The sequence below is a fragment of the Typopeltis vanoorti genome, chromosome 3, assembly GCF_054136105.1.
Source record: "Typopeltis vanoorti isolate ZY-2024b chromosome 3, IOZ_Tvanoo_1.0, whole genome shotgun sequence".
Taxonomy (NCBI): Eukaryota; Metazoa; Arthropoda; class Arachnida; order Uropygi; family Thelyphonidae; genus Typopeltis; species Typopeltis vanoorti.
Genome location: NC_143551.1, coordinates 38,265,749 through 38,282,405, shown reverse-complemented (window position 1 = coordinate 38,282,405; position 16,657 = coordinate 38,265,749). Strand labels below are relative to the sequence as shown.

The 16,657-nt window shown below is 36.4% G+C and overlaps 1 protein-coding gene across 3 annotated transcripts in view; it reads right to left on the bottom strand.

Annotated features, from left to right (window-relative positions):
- LOC150108061 (actin-binding protein IPP) overlaps positions 1–16,657 on the bottom strand; it is a 98,998-nt gene that overhangs the window by 68,372 nt on the left and 13,969 nt on the right. The window lies entirely within an intron of this gene.

The window sequence follows — 16,657 nt, the reverse complement described above, 5'->3', positions numbered from 1 at the left end:
TACAAAACAAACTAGAATCAAACTATATAATGTCCTGTCGAAATCAACTTTATATGGAAGTGAAACATGGATCACAAAAAAGAAAGATGAAAAGTAAATAAATAATAATAATTATTATTATTATAAGGCCTCCATGGAGTCAAAATATTCATTATGGATGAGTCTTTCAATAATATATAATTAAATATTGATAATGGCTTAAATATAAATATTATTATCTGACCTCCATGGAATTAAAGACTCAATATAGGTCTATACTCTCTCCAAAAGATTATCGAACTGTGCCTTGAACCCATTCAGTTTCCGCACTTGCCACACTTTCAAGCAAGGCATTCCACTCACCAATCACTCTCCATGCAAAGAACTCACTTCTCGTGGCCTCTTTGCAATTTCCATGAATGGACTCTAGTTCTACCCTTGCCGTACTCTACTCTGTGAAGTATCTTCACATTAATATGGTAACAACCTCTCACCAACTTATATGTCTCAATCATAATCCCTTTTCTTATTCTATTCACAAGGCTCTATAAGTTGCATTTCCTCAGTCTCTCCTCATATCTGACAGTCCATAGACCTGACATTAACTTACTAAACCTTCTCTGGACCTTCTAAAATACATCCTCATACCCCTAAAAACTAGATGACCAAATCTGTGCACAGTAATCCATATCTGGCCTGATCAAAGCCTTATACAAGAGAACAATAGCCTCTTTGGCTCTGCATGTCAATATCCTCATCATCACTGCCATAATCTGTTGGGATGTTCTTACAATTTTAGTAGCAATGTGACCCCTTTCAATTCTCTATCCACCATCACTCCCAGATCTCTCAGCTCCTCCACTTCCCTCAAATTTCTACATAAATTGTATATTCTGCATCCTTGCCTATAAATTTTCAATACCTTGCACTTTGCAACATTAAATTGACAACTCCACGCATTTGTTATTAATCCTAGTCCTCGCCAACTCCTAAACACACAGATTGGCCTATAATTTGTAGCATTAGTCTTATCCCTGCCTCCTTTGTGAAGTGGAATAATTTTTCCCACCTTCCATTCCTTTGGGACTCACCCTGTTGCAACACTCATGTTAAACAGTTGCGGCAAAGGTGCCATTAATTCCATAGGGCATTCCCTCAAGAAGTGGTGATATACTGTCAAATCCTACTGCCTTATGAACATCAAGTTTACTTATTTCTTCATATGCTTCCTGCTTATTCACCACAAGTCCCTCTACCATATAATCTATACTCCAGCTTCTTCTAATGTTACCTTCACAAGGATGAAATACACTGATAAACTGATCATGGAATAATTCAACTATATCCTCCACATTGGTTATCAATCTGCTAGTGTCATCAACTAGCATCACCCTCCCACAGTCATTTTTCCTCCTACCTGCCAAATATCGAAAGAACTTACTAGAATATTTCTTAGGTTGATTTTCTAATTTCTTCTCATACTCCACTTTGGCTGCCCCTACCAACTGAGTCACCTTCCTGGCCTGCTTCTTGTATTCTTCATACAACTGATTACAACGTGTTGCTTCCACAGAGCTTTCTTCCAGATTTCAAGCTTCATTCATCCATTTTACTCCTACCAAAAACAATAATTGGCCTAAAATTCATCATAGGAAAAAGAACATACTACAACTTTGCATAAAAAATATGACTAATAAGCAAACACTGTGGACAAAAGATAAATTGCCAATTCTATGTTGTCAAGTATAAAGTTCTGCATTTTGGAACGAGAAGATTACAAGCTATATACAGAGTGTCCCATAAATTTGTAAATATTTCAATAATTCATAAAAATCGGAAAAACTGGTATATGAAAGTGCAGTTTGCATGAAAGTCAATCATAAGGAGGGGATTTTTTTTGGCAAGGAAAAAAAAAAGTTCAAATTTACAGCACTCTCTATTGCTGAATATTTGAACAAAAATTTTTTAAAAATATTCAAAACATTGAATAAAAATTTTCAAAAAAAAACATTCCTTTCGTACCAACAACTGGGAATTCGCATGCATTCATTATGAGCAACCAGCAGTACATACTGTAATTTATAGGAATCTCATTTGCATGTATCTCATTTGTACCACTGGTAGTGGTACAAACACAGTATGTAATGTTGGTAGCTTGTAGGTAATTACTGAATACTGCTCTCAAATTTGGAGTGGGGGCCCCTAAAAGTTCCCTCAAACTGCTTAACTCAATACAGAGGAGAGTAATTAAATTGATTAATAACCTTTCTTGCACAGCCGTTTGGTTTCTGCAAAATATGTATTCTATAAATATTTCAATGCCAAATGTTCATCTGAAATAGCATCAATAATTTCATTACTAAGTCCATTGGAACATGTGCAGCTGCTGCCCAACATCCCTTCACAGTACAACTTGAAACCCACAGAGCAAGTTTCTTTTCCTCCTCCTTCATCCCTGCTACAGCTGTATTGTGGAACAGTCTTCCACCTGATGTGTTTCCCAAAGAATACAATATACAGGCTTTTAAATCAAATATAAACAAGTTTCTCCTTTCCCAACCTACTATCCATACATGGTACTAATGTACTATAGGTTCATTAACCAACCTCTTGTGTATGGGCTCAACATTTAAAAAAAAACTCTACAGAATGCTTGCAGTGAGGATAAACTAAAGATCTGGGGATTGCAAAATTTGGATGATAGAAGCCTATCACTTTTCTTCCTTTCTAAGTTCATAAGGAGGATTTATAGGAGGCAGAGAGAGAGAGAGAGAGAGACAGACAGACAGAAGAAATTTTTCAATACATGGAAGAGAGAACAAAGGGTCTGATTGAAAGTTAATATGGTTAGCAAAGTTTTAATTAGAATGGTGAATGAACTGTCAGAAGATAAAATTGCACTGTCAGAAGTAAATGTTTAAGGCATTATGCGAACAACAGTAACTGTGGCATTTCCATGATGAGTCCTGAGATTCCAGGAGAGGCATGTTCATTACATTTCAGATCAATCGTGTATTTAGCAATTTGGAAAGCTATTTCAAGCACTAATAAACACTAAATGATAGTCGTTACATTAAAAGCAAAAAAGATAAAATTCAAAACTTACCATGATGATAACATTCATAAATTTAATAATTGTGGTTTTGTTAAGATGACAATGCTACTTGCAAAACACTAGAAATAATTCAACAAGAAAAGGACTGCAGGGAAATCTAGAAATGCTTCGTAACAGAATTCTTGTTATGATAATGAATGTACAATTCTTGTATAATCATTATCAGTAAGTTATAAATGATAATAAAAAATAAATTAAGTAAAATGTGGGCCTGCTTGGTCGAGTGGTTAGCATATCCACTCTCCAGCCAAAAGGCTGTGGGTTCAAATCCTGCCGTGGGCATGGATGTTTGCGATTGTCTGTGAAAGTACTAGTGGTGGTAGATGGCGTTGGTGTTAGATGAAGGTTGGTGGAGTAGTGAGACAAAGAATTACAGAGTAGATGTCCTCCCTCGATGAGTCTTTGGACTCCCTGGAGGTGTGATATAATAATAATAATAAATAAACCTCGAAAAAACATTTCTCCACATAATCCTCTTCAACACTTATACCATTACTTATTACTCCTTCAAAACTAGCACCATAGAATTCTTTTGTCTGTTGTCTCAGCAACTCTACACCTCATTTTCAACCTCCAGATCAGCAAAATGTTTGCCTGCTAAGGTGCTGTTTATGTGGGTCAAACAGGTGAAAGTTGATTGGGCAAGGCCAAGCTGTATGCTACATGTCGAAGGAGTTCCCACTGAAGTTCTTGAATTCTCTCTCTCTCTCTCAGGTTCCTGTAGATGTATAAGGCCTCATGTTGTCATGCAGGTGCAATACTTCTCTTGTCAGTATGTTTGGAGGTTTTCAGCAAATTGTAGCACAAAGCTTCAATAAAATTTCACAGTACAATGTGGATTCACATTTTCATTACACTTCTGGAAATGGACCAATAGTGCTCTCTGGGAATCTCAAAAGACCATAACCATAAGTTTTCCTGCTTATTGGCATAATCTCTAACTTTTTGCTTATGAGTGAAGTGGGAAGTTTTCACTACACTAAAGAATGCTTTGATTTCGATTGGTAGTGGTCATCCTGCAATTCATCTCCTGTAGCAATCCTGTTTAACACGTCTTTTCCTTCATCTACATGGAAGAGATGTTGCAAAACCTGATTTATTCCACTCATTTTGTGCTGAGGGCTTAATTCTCTGGGCAACCAGCATGAACACGCTTTATGAAAATTCAAACAATTATGCGTTATGGTGTAAGCTAGACCATGAGACCAACCTACTGCATTGCTATGTTGTCTATTGTCATTTTGCCTCATCCTAGATCATCTGTTCCACTTGTCTCACAGTGGCTTCTATCACAATCTCAACAGTGTGACCAGATCAGTCTTTATCATGAAGTGTCGGGCATCCTGCAAAAATTTCTGGACTTAACTGTGAACTGCTGTACATGACAAACACTTCTTGTCAAACATAATACATCTCTTTATGAATGTCCTTGCTCACAAGAAACATACAACAGCATGATGTTTGACAGCAATACACTACTTTAGACTGCTGAAAACAGCTACGAAACATTGTGCATGCATCTACTACATATACTGTCATCATTTTAGAATGTGTTGCTACCTAGTAATGCATATTGAAAAACCATTCACTTCCAATTCATTTGTTCTGCTTTTTTTTTTTTTTTTTTGTAACCTACTGACTTTCTCTCATACCAAAAATGTACCAAACACCTAACAGATGTCCAACTGAAATGATAAATTTTAATTATTATTATTATTGCACAAATACGTCTATGGAGTCATGGAAGACATACATGATATCTCTATAGAACCTCTCTTCAAATGCATTTGCAGACATGGCAACCCATTCTTCCCTCATTCACCACTCAAAATGAAAAATGTAATTCTCATACTTATATCAATCACTCTCTTATTCAATTCCACTCCCCCCTCCCATCTAGCCAAGGACTGAAAAATTTCCTCTGCATCAATCCTATAAAACCCTCTGAGTAACTTAATGTTTCTATCACATACACTCTTTTCTGCTTATCAACTTCTGCAACCTACAAACCATTAATCTATCAAGATAGGGAGCTTTACACAAACCACTTGCCTCTGGATCCTTTCCACTTCGTGATCTCTAAGAAATGCAGATAATAACTGTACTGTGCAATAATCCAAATGTGGTAATATCAAGACTATAAAGAAGAATAACAGCTTTCTTATCTCTGCTTGCTAATATGCTCTTCCATAATGAGTAATCCTACGAGCTATGATAGCCACTTGAACAATATGCCCTCTGAAAACTTCAACTCTCTACCCACCAACACTACCAAAATCCCTAAATTCAATTTTCAGGAAATACATTTCCATTAATCTGGCACCCATTATCTTTTGTCTTTACTGTTGATGTGTTTAAATCATCCTGAAAGCTTCCTACATCACCTTGATCAACTATTATGCTATGCAACTTTGCATCAGCAAACAGAGTATTTAGCTTCAAATCATCTCCTATATGTACAACAGAATATGTACAAATGATTATAAAGCAGTTGTTCAAGTGCAGAGCCTTCGCATACTGCTAAGCATCTGCTTTCTCCTGGATTTGGCTGATTCTGCTCCTCCATATACTGTTCTTTGGTATCTATCTATCAGCCACCCTTGTAACCATATATCACTAGCTTTGTATCCATTCTGATTTCTTCCTGATTGGGAAACAAGAGTTCCATGTTAGATCCTATCAAACACCTTTGCAAAATCCAGCAGAATAATTGCGAGTTCATTCCCTTTCCAACTCAACAGTCGTTATTATAAGAAGCAGTAAACTAATTAAGAATGACCTAACCTTCACAAAGCCATGCTTCTTCTTCCACCCACAGTAGTATATTCTTATCCACTCATTCCTGAATTCTGTCTTTGATTAACTTTTTCCAATATCTTTACCACTCAACTGGTCTATAATATTTCACTGCATCTTGAAGCTTCCTTTATGCAATGGAACTATTCTGCACTACTTTGACTCCACTAGAACTTTACCAGGAATAAGGCTTAAACAGTTGATACTGATCCTAAATACTACATTTCATTAAATGCCATGCAGGCCTGGGAGACATTGTCAATTCAAATCATTATGTCACTTAAAAAACAGTCTAGTTATAGTGAAAAAAAAATTATTTCAAGTGTTTTTTCTTGTCATAATTCCTTCAACTAAATAGAATTATAACAAGAGAGGAAGATGTTTTCCATCCTGAAGTAAAGTACTAAATTTAGAACAATGGTTTAACAATGAAAATCTCTATCCATACTACATATATGCTGCTTACTAAACATGGCTTAGTATGCTGTTATAATGCTCTTAGCCCACCAGTGGTACTAATGTCAGTACAGTATAGGTTTACACCATTTCATGGGTGGGATTCACAAAAAAGTTTATACTAAATACAGTGAAATTCATATTTCCGAATTTAGGGATACAAAACACACATGTTGAAATGATTATTTTACTTATTATTAATAAAATAACACTTGACGTTTCGACTCCTGTATTTCAGCAGAACACTACACAAATACAACATCAAAACCACCTTTAAATCCCCAACAAAATTAAGACACCTATTCAGTTCTTCCAAAGACAATTCAAATCTTCCACACCTAGCTCACCCAGTGGTTTACAAAATACAATGCACATGTAACCTACCATATACAAAATAGTAGATTTATTAAGTGAACACTTTGCAAGAGTATATCATCCAGGTGGAGATATTGCAGTAACGAGAGAGGCAAAAGTTTATATGGTAATTGAGGTAAATGAAATGGAGGTGCATAGCACCACCTTAATGTGAATGCAGCTATGGGATTAGATAGTATACAAGCTCGAGTTTTAACTGATAGCACTAGGGAATTGTGTCCTTGTTCACATTGTATAATCTAAGTGGCAGCTCTGGGATAGTCCTAAGGGGGGGGAAGAGGGGGAAAATAGTTGTATTGCATAAAGGAGGCTCCAAGATTGATGTGACAAATTACTGACCGATCAGCATATCAGGAGTTGTTACCAAGATACTGGAGAAGCTGGTCAAGAGCAAAACACAGGAATGGATAGATGGAAATAGGATACTGTATGGGGAGGGGTGAACGACATGGTTTTGTGAAGGGTAGGTCATGCCTTAGTAACTTGTTCATGTTTTATAATACGACAGCTGAGTTGGGTAAAGGTAATGGGTTTACAGTGATACTGCTGGACTTCGCAAAAACCTTTGACAGGATACCACATGGAATTCTAATCAATAAACTGCAGCACATGGTGGGATGAGCATAGGGTTGGTGAGGTGGACAAGATGGTAGTTGATGGAGAGATATCAGAGAGTAGTTTATTCAGGAGTAGAGTCCAGAAGAAGACCTGTGACTAGTGGCATGCCACAGGGCTCTGTTCTTGGACTGTTTCTGTTCAATTTGTACATTAATGACATAAGAAAGGATCTGAGAAGAACTGTTCAGCTTGCTGATGATGCAAAGTTGAGTAGAACAATAGTTAATACAGATGCTGTTAAAATTTTGCAGAATGATTTGTATAGACTGGCAATCTGGGCAAAGAAGAATGGATGTCAGTTTAATGTGGCAAAGTGTAAGGGTATGCATTTTGGGGCAAAAAGATTACCAGCTGTATACCACATTGATGGAACTGTACTCCAGGAATTGACGAAGCCAGAGATGTGGGAATGTAAGTGGATAGAGAGTTAAAGTTTAGAGGACACATAGCAAAAGTGGCTAAAGAAGCTCATCAGATTACTTGGTTACTGAAGAATACTTTGACAAGCAGAGCCAAGCAGGTTATTACCCCTCTTCATAAGATTTCATCTTGACTACTGAACAAAGATCTGGTCAAAAGGGTGTCTTGGCAATGAGGAAGAGATGTAGAGGATCCAGAGGCAAGTGACCAAGATGGTAGCAGGTCTATGGAATGAACCTTATGAGAACAGATTGAATATTTCTGGGTTATTACAGAAACTGGTTGACAGGCAGAAAATGGGTGATATGATTGAGACATACAAATTACTGAAGGGTTTTTACAAAATTATTTCAGAGGAAATTTTTCAGAACAGGTCTGGTGGTGGAAGAACTAGGGCCATCCTTGGAAACTGAGCAAAAATGTAGTTAGCAAGGGTTAGAACTAGTTTTATCCCTTGGAAAGTGGTGAATGAATGGAATAGGTTGACAGAATCTGTTGGGGATGCCATGACTGTGAATGAGTTCAAAACAAAGTATGATAGATACCATGCAAATGTTGGATACTGCTTGATATGATGTTTACAACCTCCCTCAATGAGTATGGACTCCATGGAGTAGCCAGTAATAATAATAATTACCTAAACCCAATAATTTACACAATTACAGTATTTTGAACAGGGCTTCCTCATTTCTGTAAAAAAATACATATTCTTTGTTTAGAGTTTTGTATTTGTTTGGGTCAGTTTCACTTCTTATTGTTAAAGGACGTAGTGTAATGAATATGTTTGGTGCTAAATAAGTATAATGTTTATTATTATTATAATGCAACACCTTCAATGAGTCCAAGGACTCATTGTGGGAGAGAACTATTCTCCACTACATACATATCGCCGTCTACTCTACTACTTAATTCTCCAATTAAAACATGACACTACTACCATCAATGCCATCTACTACTCACCATGAACAACAACAGTATTTTTTGTCTGTGAACTACGTGTGTTCTCATGGTTGATTTGCCTGTATGAGAGATGAAAAACCCAAGTTTCTGGGAGAAAAAACCTTACTACCTCCATATGAGATTGGCTAACTTACCTTCGTTTGAAAAAGCCTATATAAAGATTCCTCTCATCATGGCGAGAATCAAATGCAAGTCTTTATCAACTGTTTGTGTATTGTTTCTTTAATTTGATTTAGGAACTATATATTTTATGCTTTTATGTCTACTAAAGAAAACATCTTGTTTGGTATTTACATATTTATTATCATTTTATATGAATGGTAGCAGCCTATAAACATATAAAAATCTAAGGGATAGTATGTTTAGCATGATGTATTTACTACACATTGCAGTATTATTGTATTTGTTTCTAGTTTAAGATTTGAATTACTTTATTCTGGGTCAAAACTAGAGATTTCAATGTAGTATGATAGATTCCTTCCTAACTTAGAATACCATATGGTACTATATGTGTTTTGGATCCATGCAGAAAATAACCTTTTTCTTAACATTTTACATGAAGTAGATAGTAATAATAATACTGCCAAAAATTCAACTTTGCATCATCAGCAAACATTTGAAGATCCCAGCCCACTTAATCCACATGAAATATCATTAACAAATAAGCTAAACACTAAGGGCCCAAGAACAAAGCCCTGAGGCATGCCACTGGTTACCTTCCTTTACTGAGACACTGCTCCATCATATACAAATTACTGGTATTGTTCAGAAGGCTAACCATCTAATCAATCTGTTAACCAATCCCACTTTCTGCAGCTTATATACCATTCTGTGTTGTGGTAATTATCAAATGCCTTTGCAAAGTCCAAGAATATCAGTGTACATGAATTGTCCTCATCCAACACATTCATCACCTTATAAAATGTAAGCAGATTGCCAAAACAAGACTTCCCTTCATAAACCCATGCTGACCAACATAAAGCATCCTATGTCCATCAACCCAATCCTGTATTCTATGCTTAACCAGTTTCTCCAACCATCTGACAACTGCAGATACACAGACCGGTCTATAATTGGAAACTTCTGTCTTAGAACTATGTTTGTAGAGAGGTACCATTTTGCCTTCTTTTCACTCCATAATAACCTTCCCCACTGTAAGAGTTTCATTAAATAACCAGATCAAGGGCACAGTTAACTGTTGTGCATATTCCTTAAATTTCGTGTTTAAAAGCCATCCATTTCCACAGCCCTATTAACATCTAACCCAAGCAACACTTGACACTGATTCTTTTAGGCCAATCTCTTTAATTCTCCTAATCTGTGCCTTCCTTCTACATGTTGCACAGCATCACATACACCAGTATGATATATGCAGATGAAGTGTTCATTAAATATTTCCACTATATCATTTGCTATGGTTATTCTTCTATCTGGTCACCTTTGGCCTCATCGGTAAAGAAAAAATTAGACAAAATACAAGCAAAAGCATCCAAGATTATCATTGGTGCAGTCTCATCCACTAACAACATCAGAGCCCAACAGGAATGTGGGCTTGACCTACTGGAGGATAGACGAAAATTTGCCACCATAAAATTCATAAATAATATCGGAAGCTACCAAAATGATCATATCTCCCTAAAAAATTATGAACATTGGAACCAAAAATGCAGACTTCACAGATCATCAACTTTACAATATGATGACAACATCAAATTTCCAAAATCAGTGCTGACAGAAGGACCTCCACCACGATAGCAGGACTACGAACAGGACATTATAGAGGAATGAAGATCAATACAGATGATACGAGAACATATAGAAACTGCAACAACTGCCCCAATACTGAACTGACACCCACTCACATCTTTACCTGTCCAGCAATTAAAGCAGCCTTGCAAGAAATAGATCCTAATCCTGAACAACAGCTCTATACAAACAAAATCATAGACATAGCCGTATAAGGAGCACACGGAAACATCTAAGACTCTTCAAAGGACAAGACAACAACAACAACTCTTCTACCATAATTATGACATGTCAACCTGCAATAATTATTTTTTTCTTGTTTGCCACATAGAAGAAATTCCCTTGGAAGATCTTTGACCTGAGTGCCCATCTCCTCTCATTCTACCTTTTTTTTTCAACTATGCTTGTCACTTTTTTGGCCTGCAGTTTAAGTTCTTCATTCATCTGTTCTCTACAAATTGTTGTACCTCCTCCATAACAACTTCTTGTTCGATTTCACTGTTCATCATCTCGTTCCTACTCTATTTATTCGCTTAATTCTTGGTGTGCAATTATGCATTGCTTGTGTCAGATACTGTCAACATCATTTCTGCACAACTGATGAACCCCATATATTGATGCGAGTTGATGATGGAGCTTCTCATAATTACCCATCTTAGAGTTCCACATATGTAAAAATTTCTTAACAACCTTTTCCTGTTTGACTACCTTCCAAACCAGTATCTCATGATCACGCACCAAAAAGGTGGCAGTGTTGATACCTCGTCACAACCCATCCTATGGGGATATCACCAAATTCAACACCCAAAAACCTTGTGCTGCTTAGGAGAGTCTTCCCAAAGAAACTCAACAAATTCACTCTCCTTGTTACCATACACTATCTCATCTTTCCAATCCATATTCATATAATTAAAATATCCCATTGGGATTACTTTCCTTTTACTTGCCCAACTAATGTCTAAACATTTCACAATCAAAATTTAAAAAAAACATTTTATTACATTTTTCAATTAAAAGTTAGGTAGAATTACGAGGGTGGTCTGAAAAGTTCTCGGCCTCGACCATTGATAGCAAAACTATTAGCAAGATTTTTTTTTTTTAAGTTGGTACATCTGTCATAAGCATCCATGTGAAATTGCTAGTCATTCTATCAAGTGTTTTATACAGCTGTTTAAAGCAAAAGTCTGTATCACTTGAAATGGATAAAATTAAGTATCGTGCGGTTATAAAATTCTTTGTAAAAGAAGGTTTAACGCCAAAAGAAATTCATTCGAAGTTCATAAAAGTTTATGGGCACTCTTCTCTTTTGTTTTTGACAATTAAGAAACGGCCTGCTGAGTTTAAACATGGCCATACTAGCCTTGAAGATGATCCATGTGAAGGATGTCCAAAAAGTGTAACAACACCAGAAATTATTGATCAAGTGCACGATATGGTATTGGATGACCAGTGAGTCAAAATGTGTGAATTTGCTGAGACCACAGGCATTTCAAAAGAATGTGTAGGATATATTTTGCATGAAGAATTGCAAATGAAAAAGTTTTGAGCAAGATGGGTGCCGCGCTTGCTCACAGCAGATCAAAAACGCACTCGCAAATCTCTACAGTGCTTGGAGCGTTTTAACAAGAATAAAACTGATTTTGTGCATCAATTTATTACTATGGATGAAACTTAGATTCACCATTACACACCAAAATCCAAACAGCAGTCAAAACAGTGGACATAAGCCGGTTGTTCAATGCCAAAGAAGACAAAGTCGATTCCATCAGCAGGAAAGGTCATGGCATCGGTGTTTTGGGATGCTAAGCATTTTGTTTATTAATTATCTTGAAAAGGGTAACCGGGGAATATTATTCTGATCTTTTAACCAGACCAGACAAAAAAAATTCATGAAAAAAGACTCAGTTTTAAAGAAAAAAAAATCATCTTTCATCAGGACAATGTACCTGCCACAAAGGTGTTTTGGCAATGGGAAAATTAAGCGATCTGCACTATGAATTGTTGGAACATCCACACTATTCCCAAGATTCGGCTCCCTCAGACTTCTATCTCTTCCCAAAACTAAAACTCTTCCTCACTGGTCAGCGTTTTTTCTTCGAATCAAGAAGTGATTGCAGCAGTAGAGGGGTATTTTGCAGATCTTACTGATCACCACTACAGGTACGTGATAATTGCACTGGAGCATCGCTGGAATAAATATATTAGTCTTAAGGGAGATTATAAAAATAATCTCCCTTAATTGAAAAATAAAAATAATTTTGAAATTATAAATTCGTTTTTTCATTATTAGGCTCAGAACATTTCAAACCACCCTCGTATTAGGAATCTCAACAGGAAAGCTTGAATAGACTTAGCTTGGACAAATGAGTAGGGTTGTAGTTTTAATATTAATAAACGTAAAGGTCTGCACTGTTGGGGTTGCAGAGATATAAGGCTGCATATTGTATTGGTGGAGTTGTGCTTCAAGAAGTGGATTGAGGATTTTGGGGTGATGGCTAACAGTGGACTAAAGTTCCAAGGGTATATTTCAAATGTTGCAAAGACTGTAGATTAGTTTGATGCTATGATAAGCAGTATTGATGAGTAAGGACAAGATAGTGATACCTCTGTATATATGGCATTGGTCAAGTCTGAGCTTAATAATCCACAAATGAATTATTGAGCTCAAATATGGTAACCTAGTTTTCACGGTGATAATGTGGAAACACTAGGGAAGATCCAGAAACAAATGCTCTCAGGGCTGGATGTTCATTATGCAGAATGGTTGAGGGTATATAGATTGCAAGTTTGGTGAATAAAAGGAAAAGAATTGATATGATAGACCTTCAAGTATTGAAGTGATTTACCAGATTAATACAGAAGGTATTATAAAATGAGTGGAGAGTGAGATAGGAAGAACAAGAGGCAATTATCTGGAAGTTGTGTAAAGAAAAGGATTTGAGATGTAGATTTTTAACACAAAGCATAGTCAGTGAATAGAATACATTACAAATGTGAGGAGTGTAAATAATTTCAAGGTTTAATATGTTAGACACATTGCTAGTTATTCATGACTTATTTTCAATGGTATTAACAACACAAACTAACTATTTTATAAAAAGATGTTTTCTTAATGCCAGTCTGGTTGGCCGAGTGGTTAGTGTATCTGCTCTCCAACCAAAAGCCTGCTGGTTCGAATCCTGCCATGGACATGGATGTTTGTAAAAATACTAGTTGTGGTGGGTAGTAGATGGCATCTACTACCCACCACATGCGGTTCGCTGTAGTTGGTGGATTGAGTGGAGACGGACAGTTGTAGAGTAGGTGCCCTCCCTCAATGAGTCTTTGAACTCCTTGGAGGTGTCACATAATAATTAACTTGCTCATATTTCACTGAATTTCAAATCAGCATCATCAGAGCACAACACAGCATGTATAAATGACAATGAGTAAGTAAGTAAAACAATACAACTGTAATGGACAAAAGATCTAAAGTCCTAATTTGGCTCCCTCTAATGTTGAAAGAAAAAAAAAATTGCAGCCAAGTTGGAGTTGCTCTTAAGTCTCCCAAATTTTTTGCAAATTAATGAAACTATATTTATTCAGATTAGGAGGATTCTTCATAGCTATGGCTGACTCAAAAAATAATCCTTCAGATCTGTATCAACTTCTCAATAGCACATTAGTTTTCTTCCATCTAATCCTGTGTGAAGGGATGTCCAAAGCGTGGTCTGCCAGTCCTGACTTGCCATAATAATAGTAGTGAATTTATTTTTTATGTTTCTCCAGGCAGATGTTAACAGATCTTCTGTCTACCCATAGTAGGCCAAGTCACTAATTTAACATGAAGTTTGAATGTAGTGTGAAGGCCATGTTTCATTAGTACTTTGGCTATCTTTTCTGATATACCTCTGACATAAGGAATAGAAATGGTAATTGTGTTCTTGTGTATTAGAGAAGGGAGAAGCAATGGAGCTATGTAGTATTTTATCTGTTTTGTAGGAACTGTAGCCATTGGCCAAGAAAATATGGCACAGAAATTTTAGTTCTGTGGACAGAGCTGTATCATTAGAACAAATGGCTCTGTGTGTAAGTGTTTTTAAAATGCCATACTGTTGGACTGGATGATGATGATGATGTGATTATTTATGTAGATATCTTTCTGTGTGTTGGCTTTCTGTAAATGGAAAAAGATACTGATCCATCTGAAAGGTGGGCGACTATTGTGTCAAAAAAAAGGTAAACGGTTATTAGATTTTTTTCTACTGTGAAGTGGATTTTGGGGTGTTGGCTGTTTAAGCAGGTGACAAACAAGTCCAAAGACTTGTCCGTGGGGCAAAATGGCAAACACATCAACATAGCGTAACAACACTAGGGACTTGTATGTAGCTGCAGTAAGTACTTTATTTTCAAAATGTTCCGTGTAAAAGTTTGCTAAGGCAGTGTGTGTGTGTGGGGGGGGAACCCTTAGTAGTACCATTAATCTGTTTGTAGATTTATCCTCCCCATATAAAGTAACCTGCATACATAGTAAATTTGAATAACTGAAGGATATCAGGGGGGAATTTAGACTTGTTTTTAAACTAGTGATTTGAAATGGACTGAATTTTTTTTTACAAAAGTAGAGGAGTTGCCAGTCAGGGGGGAGAGACTTGACTAACTGTTGGGCAAGTTTATACGTGGGACTATCTATGCTATCGAGTATAAGACGTAGAAGGGATATCATATTTGTGAAATTTTGGTAATCCATGAATGTGGAGTGGTTTAATATGACCCGGTTTTATTTTTCTGATGATTTCTTTTGGTCAGAAAGTCACTTTCTTCAATCATTTACAGACTTTTTTCCTTTGAGACATAGTGGGGGTCTCAATTTATAATTTCGTATGTAGAACCATCACATACGAGATCTTGCATTTTTTTGTTATAATTTTTTCGATCCATGATAACTGTTAAATTTCCCTTATCGGCTTTTGTAATAACAATATTTTTATTCTTATACAACTTTTTTTTAAGGCGGCTATTTCATCATCATCATTATTAAGAAAGACCTCAAGGGAGTCAGAGACTCATCAAGGGAGGCCACATACTACACACACCAATTATCATACTTATTCTTGAATTCAATCACACTGCTTGCACTCACAGCATCCAATGGCAATCAATTCCAATCATGCACCACCCTATGAGAGAAAAGTCTAGTTCTCACCTCCCTTCTTAGAGGCCTTCATTCTCAGCTTCCAAGGATACCCTCTCGTCCTTTCCCCACCCTCCATAAATTGAAACCCTGTATGACCCTTTCAAAAGTTTGTAAGTCTCAATCATATCTCCCCTCTTTCTCCTGTCTACTAGTTTCTGCAGTCTACAAATTCTCAATCTGTCTTCATTCTCAGTATTCCACAATCCTGATATCATTTTTAACACTCTCCTTTGTACTCTCTCCAATATATCAGAATCACAATGGAAACTAGGAGACCAGACCTGTGCACAATAGTAGTTCAAGCAGGGGTGGCTCGTGCATAGGCACTGTGGAACTGCAGCACCCCCAATTTTTCTCGATATATAAATATATTTGTTAATTTATTTATATTTCCTTGCAATATTTAATTTTATCATCAACAATCCGATACAATTCTATTTTGTATAAAAAATAATAAAAATCCATCTTGTAGCACTTAGGAGGGAGAAGGACGTTAGCAGCACGGTGTTTACCACAGTGTCATATTGCTATGTGCACAAGCATATGCACATCATAGTGAGATACGAGCTATTAGCATAATGAGGCACTGTCCGTCGTGCAATTCCACTTTGTTTATATGCAGTTTGCACCAGTAGTAGAGTGTTCATAGTGCTTATCGTGTTTACTCCGTCTCTTTAAATATTTGGAATGGATTAAAGGAATGGATGTTATTTTTAAGTAATTTTGAATTATACTAAACTGTATAATTTTATCAATAATAAACAATATTTTTTCATGTTTCATTTTTTTAAAAAAAATTTTTTACCATAATTTTGATATTTTATCCAAACATGTATACACTGCACTTACAGTGTGTATGTATATTTCGAAAGTTGCAGCAACCACCACGATTTCAAGCCACGAGCAGCCACTGAGTTCAAATGCAGTCTTATCAAGGCCTTGTAAAGAGGCAAAATAACATCCTTATCTTTACATGTGAACGTTCGTTTCAGCATTGCAATTATCTTTTGAGTTGT